The 25,144-nt window shown below is 43.5% G+C and overlaps 1 long non-coding RNA gene across 1 annotated transcript; it reads right to left on the reverse strand.

Annotated features, from left to right (window-relative positions):
- Positions 1-2,317: 2,317 nt before the first annotated feature.
- On the reverse strand, positions 2,318-24,644 carry LOC143101681 (uncharacterized). The gene is made up of 4 exons (XR_012982515.1): positions 24,535-24,644; positions 23,616-23,746; positions 21,370-23,395; positions 2,318-3,350 (listed from the first exon to the last, which is right to left on the reverse strand). It is a non-coding gene; the product is annotated as an uncharacterized LOC143101681 (long non-coding RNA).
- Positions 24,645-25,144: the final 500 nt, after the last annotated feature.

Here is a 25,144-nt window from a genome sequence, read left to right on the forward strand (position 1 = left end):
TAAAAAGCTCTCTTTAGAAATAACTCAGTTTTCAGAGATGAGCATGTGCCTTTGAGAGGGGGTTCTGAACAGCTTAAAGCTTGTTGTCAGTGTAATCTGTTGTGGAAGGGATATAGTTAAATCACATCACAGGACATCTGCTCAGTGCAGACGACCACAGGCCCATGCGTTGTGTGTGTGTACAAGCTTTACAGGTGTGTCCATTGGCACAAGACAATAACACAGGTGACACACCCACAGAAAGGTTCAAGGTCTCTGTCCAGGAGCCAGTCATTTATCAAGCTGTGTGTGTGAGGGACACCCATCAATCATTCATGACGGCCACTGGGCAGGTTTGCATCTCCGTGGAAACCATCGCAGACAAGGGATTGGCCAGACAGCTGGTTGTACAGATGGGGGATCTGGAGAAGAGCCAACATTTATGGAAGCTATAGATGCATGTGTTGTCTATGTGTTTGTGTGTTATGTGCGTTTGCTTTAATATGATCGTTTATGATGGCTCCACAGATGTCTCCATTCCGAAAGGGGCTATTGAAGATAAGGGATGTCATCACTGGTTAGGCTCAGCCACACTTGAGAAGGACCCTCTGCATCCATACCACCATCAAACCTGTTATTGCCTCCCTCTGGGGAAAAAAAAAACCCTTCATCTTGATTGCTTTTTATTTGACACTATTTTTAATTACACTGCATAGTTGGTATTATTGCTTTACTCACATATGTTCTCTCTCTCTTCAACACACACACACACACCAGTGCGCTCACCAAATCTCATGTGGGTTCATACTCACTCACACACACAGAATTTTGGCAAAGAAGACGCTTGGGCACATAGACAAGACACACACATACAAGGATACCGGTACTCACATAGAAACGCACAAAAGCATGCACACTTAAGACACACTAATATACACACTCTCTCTTTCTCTCCCTCTCAGAAACACACACAAGGACACACAGTTGTGTGATGTAAGGCTCATAATAGCATCAGTAGCAGATAAGGTGTGTGTGTGTGTGCGCGCGCGTGTGTATACGCTCGCTGCTGTCATAAGCCGTGTTGCCTGAAGTGTTGCCCGGCTAGCGCGGCCCCCTCGCCAGGCGGGGCACAGATGTAATCGGGGTGTGTCTCGGCGGGAGGGTGACGGGCTCATTAAGCGCCATCAGTCACGCAGGGCGCCCCCTGCTGGTGCAGTAACACCTCGCGCTGAGAGCATGATGCCCACTCCCTGCAGGCCCCACATCCGCAGCAGACGGACAGGAGCTGCCACAGGACAGAGAGAGAGAGAGAGAGAGAGAGAGAGAAAGGAAAAGATGAAGAGAAATGGAGGGAATGAACAGTGAGAGGAAAAAGAAAAGGGAGGAAAGGATATAAGAGAAAGGAAGGAGAAAGTGGGGGGGGGGGGGTGGAGATTACAGAAAAGAGATGAAGAGACTGAGAGGTGAGGACAGGATTGTAGAGAAGACCCACAGTGATAGGTGATGAGAGAACAGGAGAGAAAGAGAGTGAGGGCACAAAGAGAGGGGGGTGGGGGGTAGATGGGGGGAGGGAAAATGGCTATCCACTGACAGCAGATCAGAAGATGAGCTCAGTGAGAGGGCAGTTCTGCTCAGCACCAAGTATGAGCCGGCCAGCCAAGGAAACAGGCTGAAAGAGTGGAGGAAAGCTGAGCTTCTCTGACTGAATAGTTTCTGAACATTATATAGATTCTCTCTCTCCCTGTGAATAAATGAATGATGCCACCTTATGGTACTTTACAGCTATCTGTGTTTAACCCAGGGGCATTTTTTGCTCCCCTCTGTGTGTGTGTGTGTGTGCGTGTGTGTAGTGGGATGTTTTTTGGCAGAACTGTGAAAGAAAAAAGCCCTCACAGCAACAGCATTGTTAGAATCAGCTATTTTAGGGGTTTAACTGCTCCACACACACACACACACACAGCATGTGAGATCGATGGGGAAATAAATAAATAAATGAAATAGATATCGCCAGCATACCTATCTGCTGCTGCTAGTTTCTGTTAGCAGGTAATAAGATGTCAGCGAAGATTGATAGCCTTTAGGGTGTTGTGTGTGTGTGCTTGGTGGCTTGAATATTTTCACCACACTAATGTGGAACTGGACTGGAAGAAGCCAAACAAGCCAGCGACATCAGGGGTAAGCAGGAAGAAATCCAGGGTTGACCAGGAAGTAATTTAAAATTTGGCATTACTATTTTTTGGTTACAATTTACTTGACAGTATCTACATAAGAGTGACACTCTCATAAATGTGTCATAAACATTATAAACAAGTCAAACATTTATGACATAACAAGGACGAATCTTTGAAGGCTGCTTTTTTATGGAAGGTACATCATCGAATTTTGCACAGTTCAAATGTCAAGCATCCTTCAAATTCTACCAAGGACAAAGTTATTTGTTTCACAGAATTTTCGAGAATCCCTTAGCCGTATCCCTAGTGTCCTTGATTCACCCACAATCCTGTGCTCACATTTAATGCTAAACAAGGCAGTTGACTATGTATTCAAATATAAATATTGTCTGTTTCTTTGTAAATTGATTGTCATTGTGTTAAGTAGGCTAAGTTTAGTAAGGGCTCAGGTCATTTTGACAACTTTGAACTCTCACACCGAAATTGTCTAATGAAGGCATTTAGCTAACCTAAACTCATCCATCCTAACGCATTTAGCTCCACTCATCCATCTGGAACCGATCCATTGAAGTGTTGCTTCAGAAGGCTGGGCCTAATCAAAAAATGCTTGCATATGATTGAATAAGCCACTTGTCCGTCATCTATTGACGTGCTACTTCAACCACTCACATCGAAGCCAACCCGTGACACTAATAACAGTCTCACAGTCGCTTCTACGCTATGTCACATCTATGAAACTCCCGCCCTGCGTCCTGATTGGCTGTACCATAAAATCGGTTGCAGAAATCACTCTCAATGGAAGAGGTCCCAGATGGATGTGAGTGAAGCTAGGCGGAGCTAAGCGGAACGGCATTCATCTGGCTAGGGTCAGGTTAGCATTTAGCAGGGATGTTTAACTGTGTTCCCTTCAGCAAATTTGTGAACTACTAAAGAAACCTTTTCTCTATAAGGTTTTGCTTATTGGTCACTGTTCTGTAGTTGATTGTAGGAATCGGATCAAGGATGTGTAATTTAATTTATTTATGCGGGAGAATAAGTGGTGCATTCATTGTTTTTCAAAAACGAGTGGGCAGGATACAGCTTCCTGCACACTCGCTAGTCTGTTCCATTGTGGGTTCCGAATGCTCGGAAGAAGCCTTGTGTTGTCTCAGAAGGATCTGACTCAGCATGACTCCGTTTCACCAAAGAAGGATCCTTGACCTTGAGAAATAGGTAACATACAACATTTTCTGAATTAATTTCTGTGGCAATCAGTCCTTCTTTATGTCTAATTCATCATGTTTACATGTGAAAAGGTTATTTAAAGTCTGAAGTCTAAAGTGCTTTTAGTTCTGAGGTAAACAACTTCACTCATTCTTCCAAACCATTTCCCATGGACTGGATTCTGTTTTGGACTGTTTCGATGTTAGTACACGCAGTGGCCATTTTAGTTGTCTAGTGCCAAGACCCGCATAATGTAACATCAAGTAGCATTTCAAGTGCTGTCCACAAAAAGGAAAGTGTTGCCCCTCACCCCCTCATAGCTTGAGAGTATCTACATAAGAGTGACATGACACTGTCATAAATGTGTAATAAACATTATACACAAGTCAAACATTTATGACATTTATGACATAACGCTTCTGTTATTGAGTGTCATTCGTTTTTTGTCATGACAAGTTAGGGTTAGAGTTAGGAGTAGGGTTCATGTGTCATTAGAGAGTTGGAAGGTAGGAGGGTACAAGATTATGTTGGGCTTTGAAAACAAGAAGAATGATTTTGAATTGAATACGGTATTGCACAAGGAGCCAGCGTAGTTGATGTAGGATTGGAGTGATTTGTTGCCAGGGCCTGGTACGGGTGAGAAGATAGTTCTAAAGTTGCAGTCTAGGGCCTTAACATAATACAAAAAAGAATATAAAAAATAGGAATACAAAAAATAAAAAAAGATCAAATTGAAATCTTTACAAAATCAATTTGAGTTTGTGTATATATACTGTAAGCATATAAAAACTGATCATAGTTAACTTTTTAGAGTACTGTGAACGTTTAAATGAGTGGACAACTGTGGACATTTGTTACAGAACACTGAAGCTTCTAAGGATGAATGTTGACCACTGCTAGTCTCAGCCTCTGACAGTCAGCACCTTAGTTTAGGACAGCCGTGTTTGATAGCAGACTCTGCTACAAAAACCCTGTTTCAATTTATCTGACAGTCACGTCAGCCTCTGATAGCCATGTTTTTCAATAGACCCTGCCTCTGACAGTCACCAAGTTAGCCTTTCGCAGCCATGTTTGTTGATTAATCAGTTGACACTAATTAAGCAGACGATGAGTGACTGGCTGCTCCTTGCTTGACTACATGCTGGTATCCTCGAGCTGGGAGCATCCGGTGCTAATGAAACGGTCCTCAGTCTGGCACAGAACGTGCCAGAACACTCACAAGTCACAACAGATGGGTCAAAATATCTTTATATATATATATTATAAATCAGCTGGTACAGTATTGCCATGCCAACAGGATGTTATTTGTTTGATATTTTACAGTTTTGTGGAGGTTTACTAACACATTGTGGGCCTTTCTGAGAAGGTGTGCCCACACAAAAAGGGGGGCCCCATATCCCTAACTGTATCCTTGATAACAGGGTGCAAATTGATACGGTGTGGGATAGCTTAGCTGCACTGCAAAAAATTATATCTTACCAAGTGTTATAATCTTATAATAGGATAAAAAAAATCTAGTTAGTATTGTTTTTAGTATAAAGATACTTACTTTGAGCTTTCTTGTAAGATTATAGGTTTAGTCAGATTTTTTTTTTCTTTTTCGCATGGCCAATTTTCCTTCAAGGATTCCCGGGACACTGAAAGACCGGGGTGCACGGAACTTGGTGGGCATGTAGCCCCACAAGGATAGCATGGAACCATTGTTTTTTCGCTTTGATCTGTAGCTCCCCCGCTGGACTGAACCCCCTGAAAGGAGGGTAGGGCGGACACAGTTTTCTGTGAATATCTCGAGAACCGTAGGGTTTAGGAGGACCACATTTTTTTGTATGTTGATCTTAAGGGGCCATGTCAACCCATTCCATAAACACTCATTTCATGTATAGCGCCCCCTAGTTAAAAACAAAAAGTAAAAATGAGATGTTGTAATCGCCGGTATCTGTGACCTAACATGGTCAAAACTGCACGAAATTGGAAGTGTAGGATCATTATGACACCATCTAAATGCACGCCAAGTTTCGTGGAATTCCGTTCATGGGGGGCCATACAATAAATTAATTTATGTTACTGTACGCCAACTGGCCTGTAGGTGGCCGGACACAGTTTTCTGTTAATATCTCGAGAACCGTAGGACCTAGGAGGACCACCTTTTTGTATGTTGGTCTTAAAGGAAAATTCCAGTATTTAGCACTTTGAGTCCCTTTTCTGGTTTGTTTTGGATGAACTAGAGTGGTGGACACCGACATTCTGACGATTGGTCCTGTCTGGACTTATCTGACTAGTTTTGAATCGCCTTTGACTATTCAGAGTGCCCAACCCTTAACGTTCGTTTTCAAAACTGTGCAACTCACCGAGTGGCCCACTGAATGAATGGCAAGTTTTGTGGACTTTCGTTCATGGGGGGCCATACAATAAATTCATTTATGTGTACATTTAGTGACCGTACACCAACAGAGTTTTCTGTGAATATCTTGAGAACCGTAGGGCCTAGGATGATCAATTTTTTGCGTATGTTTGCCTCCAGGGGTCATGTTAACCCATTCCATATGCACACATGTGCATAAACAGATATTCACACACACATTCACAGTAATCATACGTATAACACATACACACACACAGTAGACATATGTACTGTACTCATGCATGCACATGCACACACACAGGCACACCCACAAGCACATAGACACGTACACGCACACATGCATACAATTCAAGAATTTCTCAGAATTATGAACAGGCAAGATGGGGGGTGGGGTTGTATAAAATGTATTTTACATGTGAAATTTATGAACTAATCATGTTTTGGTACTGTGCATAATGCAATTCAGTGAGACAGTTAGAATCATATATGCCTTTCACCTTTTGTTTTTAGCCAGCAGCCAGACCAGCAGATACCCTGACTTTGCTGAATTACTGAAGCTAAGCAGGCTTAGTTAGTACTTGGATAAGAAACCTCCTTGGAAGTAGGAGTAGGTTCCTGCTGGAAGTGGTGTTGGTGGCTGGCCAGTAGGTGACACTCTTCCCTGTGGCCAAAAGCCACCAACGAATATCAATCCCAATGTCCTATTGCAGTGACACTGCACTGCAGGAGATGTTTTCCTTTGCATGAATGTTAAATTGAGGTCGCTCTGCGGTACATCTAGTTTGACTTAAAATAAGTCAAAATCTTCTTAAATTAAGATTTGCCAGTGGAGTAAGTAAAGATAAAATTACTTACTTCACTGGCAGATACATTTACTTGTTTTTATGTCTTAATTTATAAAGATTTTGACTTATTTTAAGTCAAATAATCTTACAAGAGACCTCAAAGTAAGTATCTTTTTTACTAAAAACAATACTAACTAGATTTTCTATCTTAATATAAGTTTATAACACTTGGTAGGATATCATTTTTTGCAGTGTGAAAAATGGTCAAGCGCAATCAGACGTGAGATCAATTCAACAGGCAGTGGGAAAGTTGATAGAACAGGCTGTGCGTTTTGTGGAGGTTGTTTTTTTCTTCAATTGACCTAAGATTATGAGCTGTGTGCATGATTCTGCGGTGAAAAAGTACTAAAGCTGAAATGTGCAACATGATGAAACGGGTATTAACAGTGTTAAATGAAATGCAACATCAATGACGAGCCTAAGTCTCTGTTCTGGTGTCTGGTGGCTCAGTTTCAACTGGACACACAGTGGGTCTTATCTGAGGCCTGTCTGATGAGGGATGAGGATGGTTTAGACCCCTGTGGTTGCTGGGTAACTGCGATGACTACAGAAACATGGATGTGATGAAGTTTGGAGGTGTAAACAGCCTTCAGATGTGCCAAGTTCGATTTAGAATTAGCAAAACATTGTCTCTCCATTTACTCTCTACTCATAACATTTTCTTTTTTTTTTTCCCCACCTCTTAATGCACAACTTTATTTCCATGATCTGATCTCTCTCTCCTTCCCCATCTTCTATCTCTCCGCGTCCCAGTGTCCCTGTTCGCCTGCTCGAAGTCCGCTTCACTGACTGACCCTCTGGCCTCACCGCTCCTCTCGGCTCACGCTTGGCATTCTAATTCCATCTCCCTTTGTAATGAAAAAATAAAATAATTATTATAATGAAAACACATGCACAGCATCTTAATGAAAGGTCCTGACTTGTGCTCAGGGAGTTATTGCTATCTAACAAAACAACCACAACGACCACAAGTTCAAGTTTATTTATATAGCCCATTATCTTACACAGCAGTGGTCATTCAATGTGCTTTATATTTTGTGCATAAGAGACTAAATTAAGTTTTAAAGACTTGATTAGGACATATAAAATAAATGGCGGCACAGCCAACAATAAAAAGGATATACTTAGTAGTCAGAGACTTTCTAATGAGGAGACACAGCACTCAAAAAATCCTCCATAGAAATGCATGGGGTTAGTTTGTAACCCCATGTAACAGTAGTTTGTAACGCATATCACACCCCTTCCGCGGCAAAACGTTGACATGTGAATACATTGAGCCAATCATGTTGTGTGTTGTGAATACATTGAGCCAATAATGTGGTGTGTTGTGAAGACATCGTGCCAATGATGTGTTGTGATCTCGCCGCTGGAGCAAGAATGGTGTCATGAAACCTTGCGCATGCGCATTTCTGCCGAAATAGATGCCTGATAAGTGCCCAAAAAGCGTTGCAATATGGCCGCCGAGTAGAGGGACTTGCCTAAAAGGACTTTGGTACTGTTGCTTTCTATTAGAGAAATGTAAATATATATTTCCATGTCAATGCAATACTCAAATACTCCTGTTCAATGAGTGCCGTTATGGCAGACTTGGGGAGCCTGGGATCCCGGGACCTCTGAGAAGGCAGTTGTGTGGGCTAGTAAGGACACATACAAACAGTCTTAGTTGAGATGGTGAGGACTCTACTAAGAGACAAGAACCTGGTGGGGAGCTTCCTTAAATCACAACCCTACAGAGCTGACAACCAGTTCTGCTGAAGTCATCAGTCAGAGAATTAGTCCTGTGGAATCTTAAAGAGCTCCAACTGAACCCGTGGACTGTGTGCTGGTCGTCCATTTTCAGAGTAAGAGCCTCATTGTTGAAGCACTTTTCGTTGTTTGAGGTATTAGCTCACCGCTGGCCACCCCATCTCTTTCAGGCTGTCATTACTGTGCTTGTTTGGGGAGGAGCTCCTCTCTACATACTGTATGTCACTCATATCTGACATTCAACCAATCAGGAGGTAAAACTCTGTCAGGTGGACAGGGCTACTAATGAATGCTCCATTCCGGAATCTGTTATGTTAAACATACCTCGCCAAGGCAACCATCTGTCAATTTCAAGAGAATCCCACCCAGTCTCGCTTGAGTGAAGCTCACTGCGGACGATTCTGTGATACAACCAACCTGCGCTGGCTGCAAATACACCCCTGGCTCCGTAACACCGAACAGCTGTGTTTTAATTTGGTTCTGTGCTTGTGTGAAATTAAGTGTGTGTGTAAGTGTGAGAATATGTCAGTGTGAGAGTCAGTTCACACATTTGTGTGGAAAAGAAAAGTGGAAATGCTAAACAGACTTAAATCTCTCTCCTCTCCAATCTTTCTTTCTCTCCTCTTCTCCAAGCTCTCTATCTTCTCCATTCTCTCTATTCTTCTCCTGGTCATTACTCTCCTCCTCTCCAGCTAATGGGGGTTATGGCATCTGTCTCGGTGTCATACACACACACTCACTTCACCAACCATTCAGCCATGGTAGCACTAAATCATGTAGTCCAGGACACACACATGTACACACAGAGTACAACACACATTCCAGCACAGAAACACATTGTTTCCATGCATACACAACCCCATCTGTGCCAGCATACATGGATTTACACATTAACAATCTTAGTCCAATTTTAAAAGTGCCAAGCAACAGTACATTGAATATTCACGTAATGTGACTGTATCTTGTGTTGATTAATGTTCCACAAGTTCAAGTTCCAACACAACTGGCTTTTTGAGAAGCCAGAACCACTGATGTGCATTGTGTGGTCTGGCTACAATGTTTTTGGTAGACCCCAAATTCTAAAATGGATAGTTCCAGTCCTTGATTATGTGTCTCACTGAAATCCAGCCCGAACTTAGCCCTGCCCACAACATTTTAGGTTGGGAAGTTCGGTCTGGATTTGTTCCGTTGAGAAACAACTATGCCCGAACAAGAGGTTTGAAACGTTGAAGGATTGTTCGAAGATTGAAACGTGGGACGAATGAAACATTCCAGTTCCCTATCGCAGAGACTGCGATCTAACACATGGGACGTGACGTAGCCACGGATCCAATCAAAGCACTTTTCAATCACGCCGATAGGCTGAGAAGGCGTCAGTCAATCCCTGAGCCCGCCCCCAGGGCTACAAATATTCATGACGGACACCGCCTCCGCCTCTTTCTATACTTCGCTTCGAAGTGATCCATCCGAGTATTTCACTAACTATTCGTATCACGTCCTCAGATTGGAGATTGCTCTCAGACTCGAGAGTAGCCTATTCTTATTCGACTCTGTGAGCCTTACTCACTTAAGCCGGTGAGTGGATTTTCGCTGGTCACTGGTTTTGAGTGCCACGAGTTGGATCAAACTAAAGAAGTTAACGTTAACGTTAGCTGGCAAGCCTGCTAGCCAAGTAGCTTGCTAGTTTCTGTCAGGCCTGAGTTTGTAGATAACGTGAACTGTTGCTTCGGTCGCTTTACTGTCTTGGTGAAGTGAACCGAGCTTGTATTTGTTGACTAAACTTTTCTTCTCTTTCTCAGAATGTCGAGACAGTTGCACAGCAGGGATAAGGGGGACCGGCACTGACGGTGCATTGTTTGCCTCGACAGAGAGCACGCCAAGGCAGCTTTATCTGGCGGCCCCCCCCTGCGACTTTTGTGCCACCTTAACACTTGCGAAGGCGAACAAACGTCTCGCTTACTGGATTCGCAGGGAGGCGAGGGAGTCACTGTGGCTCTCACTGGCTCAGCTCTCAGATCGAGAGAAGACCCCGACCAAATATTCAGTGTGAAGCCCAACCTAGCAGGTTGTGTAGAAAGCTGGCGCGCATGCGCGGTCTCCCCGTGGGTGCTCAAAACAGTGTCAGTGGGTTACACGTTGCAGTTTGCTCGCCCCCCACCAAAATTCAGCGGGGTGATCCAGTCTGTAGTCCCGGAGGAGCAAATCCCCTTTTTGCAGTCTTGCTAAAAGATGCAATTCAAGTAGTCCCACAGGGGAAAGAGAATGCAGGTTTTTACAGCCGCTATTTTCTGGTCCCAAAATAGACGGAGGCTTTCGGCCAATCTTAGACTTAAGAGTGCTGAAAAAATCCCTCATGAAGAGAATATTCTGCATGCTGACCAACCGCCAACTCTTTCAATTCATAAAGCCAAGCGATTGGTTTGTGACACTAGACCTGTTGGAGGCCTACTTTCACTTCCGGGTGGTCCCCAGACACCGGAAGTTTCTGCAGTTTGCATTCAGAGGGACAGCGTACCAATTCTGTTGCCTACCGTTCGGGCTAGCGCTCTCACCTCGTACCTTCACGAAGTGTGTGGAGGCGCCCCGCTGCCCGTCTGTTCAATTTCATCGACGACTGGCTGCTATGCAGCAGCTCTCAGGAGCTGGCGGTGCAGGAGACCCACTTAGTGTTGTCACATCTGCATCGCCTGGGCTTTGCGGTCAACATGAAAAAGAGTGTTCTCCGACCCAGTCAGACGTCACGCTATCTGGGCATGGTGTTGAACTCTGTGACCATGACAGCCACCCTCTCTCAGGAGAGGAGGAAAGCCATAATGTCGTGCGCTGCCCAATTCAGGCTTGGTCAGAGGGTCACTTCTCTTCTCTGCCAGAGGCTTTTGGGCATGATGGCGTCCGCAGCAGTCGCCCTGCCGCTGGGGGCTGCTACGCATGCGGCCTTTTCAAAGGTGGTTCCTCAACCCCAGAGACAGGCACCGCAGAGCGGTGGTGAACTCGAAATGCAGGAAAGCCCTGGCGATATGGAGGTCCCCTCGGTTCCTCAGTGCCGGGGCCCATCTGAGCTTAGTGACGCACCGCATGGTGGTCACGACAGATGTCTCATTGACTGGATGGGGAGCTCTATGCAATGGGAGGTCAGTGAACGGGTGCTGTTCAGCTGCACAGGCCAAATTGCATATAAATGTATTAGAGCTACAGACGGTTTTGCTGGCGCCGCGCCATTTTCTTCCCATGTTGAGGGGTCACCATGTGCTGGTCAGGACAGACAACACAACGGCCATGGCGTATATAAATCTCCAGGGAGGTGTGCGCTCCTTGTCTCTACATCTCCTAGCGAACCGCTTACTGTTATGGGCTGCGGAACACCTCCTCTCTCTCAGGGCGGTGCATGTTCCGGGCCATCTCAACTATGGCGCGGACCTGTTGTCCAGGGGGAATCCTCGAGCGGTGGACTGGCGTCTCCACCCGCAAGTGGTCGGTCAGATATGGCTGCGTTTTTACAAAGCTCAGGTGGACCTGTTCGCCACGAGGCAGAACACTGACCACTGTCAGCTGTGGTTTTCTCTAGGGGGCGACGATCCCCCGCTGGGCGTGGACGCATTGGCTCACCCATGGCCAGACATGCGTCTTTATGCCTTCCCACCAGTGCCTCTTATTCCACATGTGCTTAACAAGGTTGTGGAGGAGAGGAGAGAACTGTTGCTGATTGCACCCTTCTGGCCCAGCAAGCCGTGGGGTTGCAGATTTGAACCCTTCTGGCCCAGCAAGCCGTGGGGTTGCAGATTTGAACCCTTCTGGCCCAGCAAGCCGTGGGGTTGCAGATTTGAACAAGATGTCGGTGCAGCCACCCTGGGAGCTGCCTCTCAGGAGAGACCTCCTGTCACAGGCAAACGGGACTGTGTGGCACCCCCGCCCAGAACTGTGGCAGCTCAGAGCCTGGCACCTGAACGGAGCAGGTTGCTAGCCTCAGGTCTGTCAGACGCAGTGGTCAATACGATTCAAAGTGCGAGAGCACCTTCAACCCGCTCTCTTTATACTGTGAAGTGGTGTTTATTTGAACGGTGGTCTGCCCCACGGGGGCATGACCCCATCACATGTACATTGGGTGTCATATTAGAATTTCTACAGCAGATGTTTAATGAGGGCAAAGCCGCTTCGACCCTTAAGGTTTATCTGGCGGCCATTTACGCATGCCACGTGGGCATTGATGGGAAAACCCCGGGGAGCCATCCGTTGGCATCACGCTTTATGGCTGGTGTGAGGCGCCTTTGGGTGCCTCATAAATCTCTGCTGCCTATGTGGGATCTGTTGGTGGTCTTGCGTGCGCTTACAGGGCCTCCCTTTGAGCCCCTGGGAGAGGTGGACATAAAATGTGTTTCATTAAAAGCAGCGCTCCTACTGGCGCTGGTGTCAGCAAAGCGTGTAAGTGACATGCAAGCCCTGTCTATCAGCCCTTCATGTCCTCAGTTCTCTGGGGATAGAGATAGGGTGATTTTGCGCCCCAATGCTGCTTATACACCCAAGGTGATCACGACACCTTTCCGTAATCAGGTGATTGAGCTTTCCCCCCTTTGCATCAGCGGAAGATGAGCAGATGAATAAACTGTGCCCAGTGCGTGCCATCCGGTTTTACATGGAGCGCACAAAGAGGTTCAGACAGTCAGATCAGCTGTTTGTGTGCTTTGGCTCGCAGGCTAAAGGCAGAGCTTTGACCAAACCAAGTCTATCACGTTGTATTATCCTACAGGAGTCTGTCTTTAAAACCTCCTGAGGGGCTGCGTGCTGCTCACTTTACTCGGGGGGTGTCTTCCTCCTGGGCTCTCTTAAAGGGAGTCACAGTGGAAGACATTTGCCGTTCTGCATGCTGGAATTCTCACCACACATTCATTCGTTATTACATGTTGGATGTAGCCTGGCCATTTGCCATCCCCTTGGTACGCTTCGCTTCTACAAGGGTCTGGGATCTCGGCTATTGACGAACGTTTGCAAGCTGGATGCGTGGACTCTGTAGAAGTTTGAAACGATTGGATCTGATTTCACCCAATCGCTAACGTTTAGCAGTGACGTATGTTATGCTCCAGCTCGATCGTGAAGTAAGCTACACTACAACGCTCAGAAATTGCCCACAACAACCATTCCCCACAAAAGCGAACAAGATGGATGTAAATGACCATGCCAGCTTTGCGATACAAATGTAAGAGTTAGTGGAAGAATAGCAAATAGCAGATTACTATTCAACAGTAAGGTTGAAGATAACATATTGTAACGCCGATGAGAAGTTAGGAGACGGGGAGGCTGATATATCGTTCCAAAACTCCAAAAAGTTTTTTTCCTATACAGGAGGTGTCCACTACAAAACAACAAACTGATCGCTGATAAATCACGGTCTCAATCCTCGTCATTCACACTCATCGGCCAACAACGCAACACAACTCACTCGCACGTAATCCACTTCTACTCTGACTAAACTTAGACGTCTTAGAACCCCCTATTCTATTCCCTCCCCTTATCAATCGCTAACCTATCTGAACCCCTAAATATTCCCTCCCGGACACCTCCCCCCAATCAAAACACATCAGAACTCATTGACACATTCTATGACACAGGAGGGAGAGAGAGACACAAACACTCGCACACGCCGGGAACACAGAAGACACAGGGGAACACAGGGGAAAGCCCAACACGGGGGCAAATAGCCTCGGCGACACAATATCATCACAATTGTCAAAGCCAGATGTGATCATTGAAAACTCGCCGCTTCGTTCATACCGGGTCTGCCGCACATGCTGTAATTTAATATCGAGGCTACTGCGCGATACAAATCAAACGTTTCCCAAGTCCCATAGGAGATAGGGCCACGACATCTTTGCCCGAAATAAAATGTGTTAAACACTCCTTTTGTTCGGACTTCAGTTCCTGAATATTTGGAAGCGTAGCCAGCACGGACTGAATTGCTTCATTAACTTTGCCAACTCCTCGAGGACTACAATTCAAACACAGCGCAGAATCTCGACGTCGTCTCTCACAACTCCCACCTCCTGCTCGCTGATTGGCTCGGAGCCGAATTCTCCGTTGCGAGCGAGGCCAATAGCCGGAATCCCAGACGGAGTCGTGGAGGGAGATGAAAATCAAGCAGAAGTACGTAGGAAGGCAATTAAGGCCAGGCTATGTTGGATGTGGCTGGGCCTAGTTTTTTACAGGAGGTATTGGGGCGGGGACTCAAACGTCACCTGGAGCCCTGTAAAAAAAAAAAGAGAGAGATATCTCACACTGTGCATAAGCAAACCACACTGTGTATAATAATCTCGCCAGGCATGCTGCCAGAGGAGGGCTAGCCCTGTGGGTTAGTGCTCTTGGTCTCCACTGTAATCCATGCGTGAGGGAATACGGTCCCATATGTTAAATCGCAGTCTCTGCGATAGGGAACGTCTGGGTTACATGTGTAACCTCGGTTCCCTTAGCAGGGACCAGATCTAACACAACGTGGCGTTTACAGTGTCTTCCTGAGCATCTGCGCTCAGTATTGCAAGAGGCGGAGGCGGCGTCCGTCATGAATATTTGTAGCCCTGGGGGCGGGCTCAGGGATTGATTGACGCCTTCTCAGCCTATCGGCGTGAGTGAAAAGTGCTTCGATTGGATCCGTGCCTATGTCATGTCCCATGTGTTAGATCTGGTCCCTGCTAAGGGAACCGAGGTTACATATGTAACCCAGACATTTTCTCCGAGTGCAATGGAGATAGATATCATTTGGACAAAACAGAGCATGTTAACCTCCATCTATCAGCCAAATATCTTCCTGTTATGTATTTTTATCACAAGTTACAGGTGATAAATGATTTTAGATGGTCAAAAGTAAACTTAATTAGCGGTTACATTTTTTTTATTATTAAAGAGTGTTTTTCATTTAAAGGTTTGACGTCAGCAGACCATTTGGTGTCCACAATCCCAGACTTTCATATTGCATGCTTGTTTACAAGGGATGCAAAACAGGCTATATTGGCTAAGGCGAGACAAATGAAACAGCTGTTTCAATTGTTCAGACCTGTCAGTAAACCCATGTATTCTAAGTATATGCACAAATACCTGTGTTTATACTATATTTTATGCAGGTGAGACATGGACAAGCAGTTTTAGAAAGATGTAAATATATTTGTGGTTATCAGGTAGGGGATCGAGTTTTGCCATGTTACCCATGGAGACTGAGGGGCTGTGGGTCATGAAGGGCACTTATTTGGATGTACAGTGGCCTAACCCACATATAAACATAGTGAAATAGTATTTTGCACTTTAGAAACATGATCTAGCTGTTCTAGCTATAAAAATGGCAGAATAATCCATATGTGCATATTTCCATATGCTTCATGATGACTGCAATGAGTTGTTAACAGACATTCATTAAGACGTATAGCCCCGCAGCAATCTATCTAAGATGACACTTTTGAAGTAGGCCTATCATTCATGATACAGTGTATTGTGGGAAGCTTACATAGCTTAAACTCAATGTTTCTTTCATCCCCCCTCATGTCTGTTTCAATCATCCCAACCAGGATGGACGAATGAAACAAAACACACTATTTCAGCTTGTGTAGGACTATCAGTGCTTCCTGAACATATTGAACACACTTTTAGAAATACCGTGATAATACCGAAAACCGTGATCATTTTGGTCACTATAACCGTGAGGTTAAATTTTCATACCGTTACATCCCTAATCGTGACTAAATTTAAGATGGCGGCGAACGGTAAACATCATGAAGGTACTGTCTGTATAAATCGTCTTGTAAATAAACTACCAGTGTTTTTTCAAAGTTCTCAATGTCTCGTTTTAAATGTCAAGGCCCTCGGAAGTCTACCAATGAAGTATGGAGCTACTTTGAGCCTCGTAAATGGTGTAAAACAGTGATTTATTTGCATGGCTAGGTCGATGCCCGATGCACCCCCTTTGAAAAACTGTTGGTAGCATCGGCTAACTAGCGCCCCAAGTGCAGGGGACAAGCCGAGATGAGCTATGAGACATACGTTCACACTCGGTATCATGTTTCAACACACTGCAGGTCAATATCACACCGGAATTCTCCTTTAAAATGACAAATGTACCCAACACTGCATTTCTCTTCTATGCTATCTACATTTGGAAACTACACAAATATTAACCCTCACTGGTTTTTTTTTAAAGTTTTGAACAGTCATGTTTCAGGGCTTGTCTACTGAACTACTTGGTAAGAACGTGATCTTGATTCATAACTCTCTCTTCATTCATATTTATCCATTTGTATACTAAGCACATTGTAAGGGTCCTGTCTTGTTTTGTTTTCCCTGTTTAGTGTTTTTTCCATCTTGTCTGCTCCTCATGTGACTTCCTGTTGTCTTTGTTACTTCCTGTGTGCTGTCCCATTTGCTCCTTTGTTTGTTTTGTCATGTGTTTCTGTTCCCTGTGCCTGTGTCTCCGCACCTCACCTGATCCTCGTTAGTCTATTAGTTTAATTATGATTTCCAGCCCTGTGTTCACCTGTCTCTTGTTTTACCTTATTCCTTGTCCACCTGTGCCCTGTTAACCCCTGTGTATTTGAACCCTCTGTCTCCCCTCAGTCTTTGTTGTTGTAATGTTGATGTATGTGGTTTGCTATGTTCTATTAAAGATTCCTGGGGGGTATTCCATCAACCTCGCTAATGAAGGTGGCGCTTAACAGAAATAGCCTGGCTTAAACTAGCGTAGACTTTCACTTGGGGCTGAAGCCGTTCCATTAAGTATATATACTCTTTTGATCCCGTGAGGGAAATTTGGTCTCTGCATTTATCCCAATCTGTGAATTAGTGAAACACACAGCACACAGTGTACACACAGTGAGGTGAAGCACACACTAATCCCGGCGCAGTGAGCTGCCTGCATCAACAGCGGCGCTCGGGGAGCAGTGAGGGGTTAGGTGCCTTGCTCAAGGGCACTTCAGCCGTGCCTACTGGTCGGGGTTCGAACCAGCAACCCTCCGGATACAGGTCCGAAGTGCTAACCAGTAGGCCACGGCTGCCCCCAAAAAGGAGTGTGTGTGCTCCTTTGGGCCTTATGGTGGTGTGAATGGCTAGCCAGGGCCAAAGCCACTCTGACTGGGGAGAGGAAGGAGTGCCTGGGTGTGTATCCATTAACTCAAGTTAGCGGCATCTTGGCCTCGATTATTCAAGCGAGGTTTAGTTCAGCTTCATCTCTGCTCGTGCGCAAGGTAGAACAGTAGACCAAAACAGTAGATTGACGAAAAATGATATGTCGTAAAATTAAGACAATACTATTTCTGTTCGATTTGGCAAGCGCCATCTACAGGATTTTCATCGAAAGTCATCAAATTTAACATCGACAGAAAAAAAAATAGGTTGCCTACAGAAATTGCAGAATAATGAAAGTATACATTTAAAACAACAATGCTAATAGTTTGAAATCAATTGCGAGTTTGATTGGCTTCACTCTTGCACACAGACTATACAGTCTATGCTTGAACAAAACGAGCGAATGAATAAATAGTATAAACTCAAAAACAACTTATGGATATGCATAGGGATATTCAAAACGATCTATAGCTTACGTTCTTAGAATAAAATAGTTCACTCCAAATTATTGTCTAGGTAAAATAAATTAGTATCAACATAATAGCCTATTGTCTCCCATAAGTCCCAAAGTTTGAAATAAAATTATCTGAAATGCAATGGCTTTCAATTCAATTTATGCCTAGTATTTAATCTGTGTAGCACATAGTTGATTTGACATTCATGAACAATCGTCGACACATGAAGCAGTTTTAATTATTAGCTGCCTAGTCTACAGAATTATCCTTTAGCTTGCATCAGATATAATATAGTCCACTGGCAAAGCTGTCACTGAACAGCCTACTAAATGTGCATGACCCTTTATCAGCAGTAGACATATGTCTTCCATCAAAGATTATAACTAAAAAGGCCATTATCAAGGTGTAGCCTTAATACTTCGTATGGGAAGCGAACCTGCGAAAACGCAAGAATAATTACTTTCCTATGCCGTCTCGCTGCACGTTACACCACCACCGAACGTAATTGACGCAGAGTAGCAAGATTCCTAGAACCACACGCATGTGAAGTTAAAACATTTTAAGTAGCATAACCTTCATACATTTTTTGGAGCTAGTGAATGTGTAAATCCATGCATGGTGACACTGTCTGGAAAAACATTTCTAGGCCTACTTCTATTTTTGAAGTTGTAGGCTACAGTGATGAATGCACAGGTTGACGGAATCATATTTTTGAACTCGTTTTCCGACTGACAGATTTTTTTTTGCAACACAGCTTAATTTAGCTTGAAAGTTAACCTGCTATGGAGCAGGCTAGTTCTGTGGCATAAATTCCCATAGTTACCAAGCTGGGATTCATGTTAACCTCATTAATGGAACGGAATTCTCACTAAAATTAGCGAGACTTATCGAAATAACCTAGGTTTGGCCTTTAGCGAGGTTGATGGAATACCCCCCTGGTTTGCTCCCAAGTTTTCCTCGCCTCAACTTGCCCTGCCCTAACCTGACTCTCGCCAGATGAATTTCGTGCCGCCTAGCTCCACTCATCCATCTGGGATCGATCCATTGGAGTGGTGCTTCAGAAGGCTGGGCCTTATTAAAAAATCCTTGCATAAGATTGCTACTTCAACCACTCACATCAAAGCCAACCCGTGACGCTGAGAACAGTCTCACAGTCGCTTCTACGCTACGTCGCATCTATGAAACTCCCGCCCTGCGTCCTGATTGGCTCTACCATACAATCTCGTGCTGAAATCACTCTCAATGGAACCGATCCCAGATGGATGTGAGTGGAGCTAGGCGGAACGAAATTCATCTGCCGAGAGTCTGGTTAGCCCTGCCCTACTTCGGTCCAGCTATTCCCTGCAAACCGTGACACACGTAGTGTAGGAAATATTAAGTTCATTATTATATTTTTTGACACATCAGATATATATTTACTGGAAACAAAAGTTCCATACTGATTTCCTAAGCTGTATGCGCGGTCTGCTTTTTCAGCCTCGCTCCAGGGCTGGCCTTTTCCAGAGGGCAAAGCAGCAGTGGAAGGCCAGCCGGCCAGGGAAGACGGGGCTGCACCGACTGCTACCCACCCTCCTCCTGCCACATCTACTGCCACCTAGCCTGCTTCCCTGGTTGCTTAATCCGATCCGGAGCCCCGGTTATCACAGTAGGTGAAGGAGATGAAAAAGGTGGCCTGAGAGTCAACAAAAGAACAACTGCATCAGTCTGCTAGCCTGATGAGCCAGACCCACATTAAAATGTAGGGTCTGGGGACTCACCATTCGCAGTGCTCAGTCCGAGGGGCGGGATAATCGGTTGTCTTTCAAATTCCCTCTGCAAGCAATAGGATAGCGCTACAACTCAGGAGTCCCATGCGTTTTCCCACCAGTGGAGCTAGTTGGCTAGTTCAAACTTTTGCCAATTTAAAAAAAGCTTAACTCGTGTCACGCTGTTCGCCAACAGCAACATCCACCTTCTTTGTTTTCAAGTAGCAGGGAATTCGACTCTATACATGTGATTGGATAACTTTGATCACATGTGATGTGATCAAAGTTACATTTTTCCAGCTCGCAAGCTAGATTTCTAGGCTATCAGTCTGCTGCTTCATCAAAAGTTGACCATAATGATGCCGTCTGTCAGAGATACATGACATTCTATTCAGACACTTCCGGTCGGCTAGCTACGGCTAGTAAGCTTCATTAGACGCAGCAGAAGAAGATCCTTATAAAGTGCTTTCTTTATTTTTACCTAAAACCCAATGCATGATCTGATTATTTAGTCTAAAATGCTAAAACCAAAACACTTATTGACCTGGCCGTATTACAGAAAACTTCTTAACTCGCAAATCCTATCTTATCTGTTTGGTAACCATGGTAAGTATGTTTAGGCTCTGGTTTAAGAAAATAAGGTGAATACAGTCTTCTATCGACTTAAGGCCTTCCTATCATTTGGAGGTCTGATGTTTCCACTTCGTAAAAGAAGGTCTCGATAGGAGGCAGCACACAAGGTTTTCTCAAACACCATTACTACTGTATCTACCTAAGGCTGCTTAGGAATGCAGCCAATTAGCATGGTGTAAAAGGTGAGACATCTGAGGGTGTATTAGAGGAAGTGTTGGGCAAGTTACTTCAAAAACGTAATACATTATATATTACTTGTTACTGTCATTTCAAAGGATTTTTTATAATTACGTAAGAGATAATGTATAGAACGTTTGCAGCGGTAATTAGGTGAATATATCGTAGAACGTTGGGAAATCCCATTCAAGTCAATGGAGCGTTCTACTGGCATTGTGAAGAGCTGTGTAAAGTGCTTTAAATGAAATTTAAGTGCTTAGGTCTACTGGGACTCATAAAATACAGCTCAGACATATTCAGTCAAACTTCACACAAAAAGTTAGCTTGACTATACAGGAAAATATGAAAATAAAAAAATAAAAAGTTAATTTTCAGTAGCCTACTATTTCAACTCATTAGTTCAGAAGAGTCACGAGATGTTGCTGTGACGTCTACTGTGTGTGTGATATAATTAGTTTGTGTCATTCCATTTGTGTGTGTGATATATTTTAGTTTGTGTCATCTTTTGAAGATGACTGCAGAGTCAGCAGTCGAAACTGTCAAGGTATGACAAAACATTTTAAGCCTGAATAGAAAAAGAAAGAAAAAAAAATCTAGTCTAAACCGGTTACTGCCAAATATAGAACCGAGGTAGCATGCAGCCAAACAAGGCGGGTACAATGGAAATGGGAACACAATAGCTAGATAGCTGATAGCTAGACCTTTGGCTATTGGCTCTGAGGAGATAGCCACATCTTTCAAGATTATAAATAACAAAATCAAAGTGCCTTAACATGAACACGACAAAATGATCTTTGCCTGCACTGGGAGTTGAACTTGTCACCTCCTGTATTGCAAGCACTTATACTTTACCAATACACTACTACATACAGTACATAGAGCATAATCAGTATTATACTATTAGAACATAGGATACACATTCAGTGATTCTATGTAATATTACAAAATATAAGAACTTACGCATTTAACCGGTCGGCCATTTTTTGCCAGGCCTTCTCCCTGGCTTTATTTATGGCCTCTGTATTGCCTTTTTTGGTGATTTCGGCCTTGAACTTCTCGCTATGAGCAAACTCTGCTCTGCACCCGAAAAAAACACAGCCCTCGGTTTTGCAGTCATCATATCGCGTTTTCGACAATAGCATGTTCTGGGCTGCTTATGTACCTCGTGCACGCGCGTATTGGATGATTAAGTTAACCTGGCTAAAGTTAACAAGGCGCGGCTGAATTGTGTTAATGGAACGACTTCAGCCTCAAGTCAAAGTCTATGGTTAAAGCCAGGCTATTTCTGTTAAGCGCCGCCTTCATTAGCGAAGTTTATGGAATACCCTCCTGTTACTGCCAAATATACAAACAGAGGTAGCATGCAGATAAACAAGGCTGGTTAAATTAACCTATAGCCTACTTAAGGTTATATATTGGGGAGCTAACCTATTCCACAACCAACGCCTATACTTGACTGAAATATCTGTTGAAGCGCATCAGGAGAAGGCGCTGAAAGCGTCCATCACAAGACTTTTGCGTTTTGGGGTGACTCCTGAGACCGAAAAGTCTTTCTACTGGTGCGCTGGATGGTGTTGGTGCATTATAACAAAGTACGATTTTTACCCAATTCTTGGAAAACGGTGGAGGCTTTCCATCACAGGGGCAGAATTCAAGTGAGACTTTACCTCTGTTTCAACCGACATGGGTGCATTACCAAGTTGCAAGCCGAGACATTGACCTGTTCATCAAAGGAGAAAAGTCCTTCTCACTTGGGGTGACAGCAGCAGGCTGAGCGGCACCGGGCTGCAGGCTCCTCTATTGTTAGCCAGTTTTAAATCTAGACTTAAGACCAAACTGTTCTCAGATGCTTACTGCTAACTGCACTGAGTTACAAATTCTGAATCTGCCTTGAAAATTATTCTACCTTGTGTCTTTTTAATCATTCTCTACTTTAAAATTATTTTACCTTGTGCGTTTTATGTTTTTTTTTTTTTTATTACTATGATCTTTACCTTTTAAACTATTCTTTCACTATTGCCTTTTTATGCTTTTATTTGTTATTGCTGTTTGCTTTTGTTTATGTAAAGCACATTGAATGACCTCTGTGTATGAAATGCGCTATATAAATAAACTTGACTTGATATGGAACAGTGATTAAACTTTTTTGCCAGATCTACTTCATAGGTGTCCTGTTATTCAGAATTAATAGCCACCATATAGCCAATCAGAAGAGGGTATGTTTTATGTTATGTTATGTATTGTAATGTAATTTTATGTTATCTTATCTTAACTTAATGAGAAGACAGGAATGACCTTAGAGGGTTTTAATTGCATGGAATGATAAATGATCATAACAGATGAAATGTATACACTGAATATGAATCACTAACTAAACACGTTTATTTAGATGTAACTGTTACTTTTAATGTGTGTTCCAGACATCATATAGCCTAACATAATATCAAATGATGTCTGTTGTATACTGTCAGTCAGTCAGGCAAGGTGTTATTTAGACCTTAACCAGAGACTTTTTTAATGTGGAGACACAGCACTCAAAAAATACTCCATAGAAATGCATGGGGCTAGTTTGTCACGCCAATATGGCCGTTGTCTACACATATCCCACCCCTTCCTCGGCAAAACGTCGACATGTGAATACATTGAGCCAATCATGTGGTGTGATGTGAATACATTGAGCCAATCATATGGTGTGTTGTGAAGACATCGTGCCAATCATGTGTTGTGATCTCGCCGCTGGAGCAAGATTGGTGTCGTGAAGCCTTGCGCACACGCATATCTACCGAAATAGATGCCTGACGAGTGCCCAAAAAGTGCTGAGTGGAGGGACTTCCCTAGAATGACTTTGCCTTTGAACTTTGAACTCTCTCACAGCTGAGACAAAATTGGTAACAAACTGCATGTAGTTGTGAAAGGTCATTTTGTTACTGAGGTCTTTTTTCTGTCCGTCCCAAAATTCTTGCATTGCGCCAGCATTCTGTGTACCCTAGAGGAGAGGCAAGGAGATAGAAAGAAAGAACGAAAGAGTTAAACAATATAATTGTGTGTACTCAAAGTATTTCCTCTCATGCTGTATATAAAGCATAGTCACATTAAAGAGCAGTGATAACAATATTTCCAGTACGGGCACATTTATTTATGCACAGGTGTCTCTGTGTGCTTCAATGAAAAGGCAGTTGAATGAATGTGATGAAATAGTGTCTTACAGTCAGATAGTTTCCAAGCTCATTCCGAACTAGATCATAGAACTTATCCTGATTGATAAGGTCATCTTTTCCAGCATACTTCTGAAAGGTGCTCAACAACATTTTAATTGCCTTCTCCAGATCTGGAAGAGCTAGAGGAATAGAGCAAGAAGTACATTAATGTAACTGCTTTGGGGTCAATTCTTAATGTAAACATTAATATTTATATTTGTACAATGTACAACATCAGTTCTTTGACAATCTACACTACAGCATTTCATATTGAAGCAAAATTGGTATTGTAACTGGAATATCCCTGAAATAACAGAATCGTTATTGAATTTAATCAAAATAGAATTGGAAAACAAAAGAAATTTGAACCTTACTTTTATCCATTGTTAAGATTTCTGTACTTGAAATGTATATTATTGCATATTTCATAAGATAATGGATTATTTACATAATGTATACATACTATTTCAGAAAACTTCCAAAACAAGTTTTTTGACATAATGTAAATAATGCTGTGGAAGATTCCAGCTGTGCAAGTTTTGTGGGGATATGTAATAATTAAGATATTTAGCCTATTCACCTGTAATATATCCCTGCATAAGCATATAATAGCCATAAACAGGGTGATAACACACTGAAAAGCTATTCCCAGTGCAATTCTGTGAAAAATTATTTTCAAACTCTAGGGTGGTATACCTTGCCAGAAATCACTGAGACTTATTCCCCTCAGATGGTGCCGACCAACCCCTCCGGCTCAAGGAGAAATAGCATACTGTATCTCCAATATTTCTTAAAAAAAGGCATCTTATCACCAGACCACATACTGTATCCCACAATACATTTACCCATAACTAAAATCCATACCCAAATTCATACTTTTCCAAAACTGGAAAAATGAAAAGCTATGACTAGGAAGAAACAAACTTACCGTCAGTACTCATACTGATTTTCCTACTGTTAATATTCTGTCGTGGTGTAAAAGTTCAGTTTGCGATGGAACGAAACGAAACAAAACTTTTGCATGAAACATTGATTTTATTATCACAGGGCGTGGCTGGCAGATGAAAAGAAGAAGGTGCATTGGTGGAGAACAAGAGAGGAAAAAAAAACATTGTACACTTTCGGCTACCACACACAAAGGCCTCCATCCACCCGAAGCAATTCAGGGAAGGAAATAGAGCATGGCAAGACAGGAACATGATAAAGATGTTAAAGAAAGAGACAAAACCTGTGCATGTGAGGCACACCATAACAGGTATTTGGGTAATTCCGTGTCCAATCAGATAAGGTTGTTGCTGCGCCCTCTTCAGGTTTTGTTCAAATCTTGTCTATATCAAGACTGGCTCCCAAAACCAAGGCATGTAAAAATATTTCTGTGTCGTGTGACGTGTCTCACCCATTTTTTAAAATTGTTAGTTTGGACCCCCCCCCCCCCCCCCACACACACACACACACTTTTGCGGTGCGAAATACCAGTGCTGTATTCAGCATCTGTTTAGTGCTTCGTTGTCATTGTCATTGGATTCTCCCATTTGCGC

Source organism: Alosa pseudoharengus, unplaced genomic scaffold, assembly GCF_046254945.1.
Source record: "Alosa pseudoharengus isolate Yale_2024_CS ecotype anadromous, Long Island Sound unplaced genomic scaffold, YU_APseudo_1.1 YU_APseudo_1.1_scf_4, whole genome shotgun sequence".
Classification (NCBI taxonomy): Eukaryota; Metazoa; Chordata; class Actinopteri; order Clupeiformes; family Clupeidae; genus Alosa; species Alosa pseudoharengus.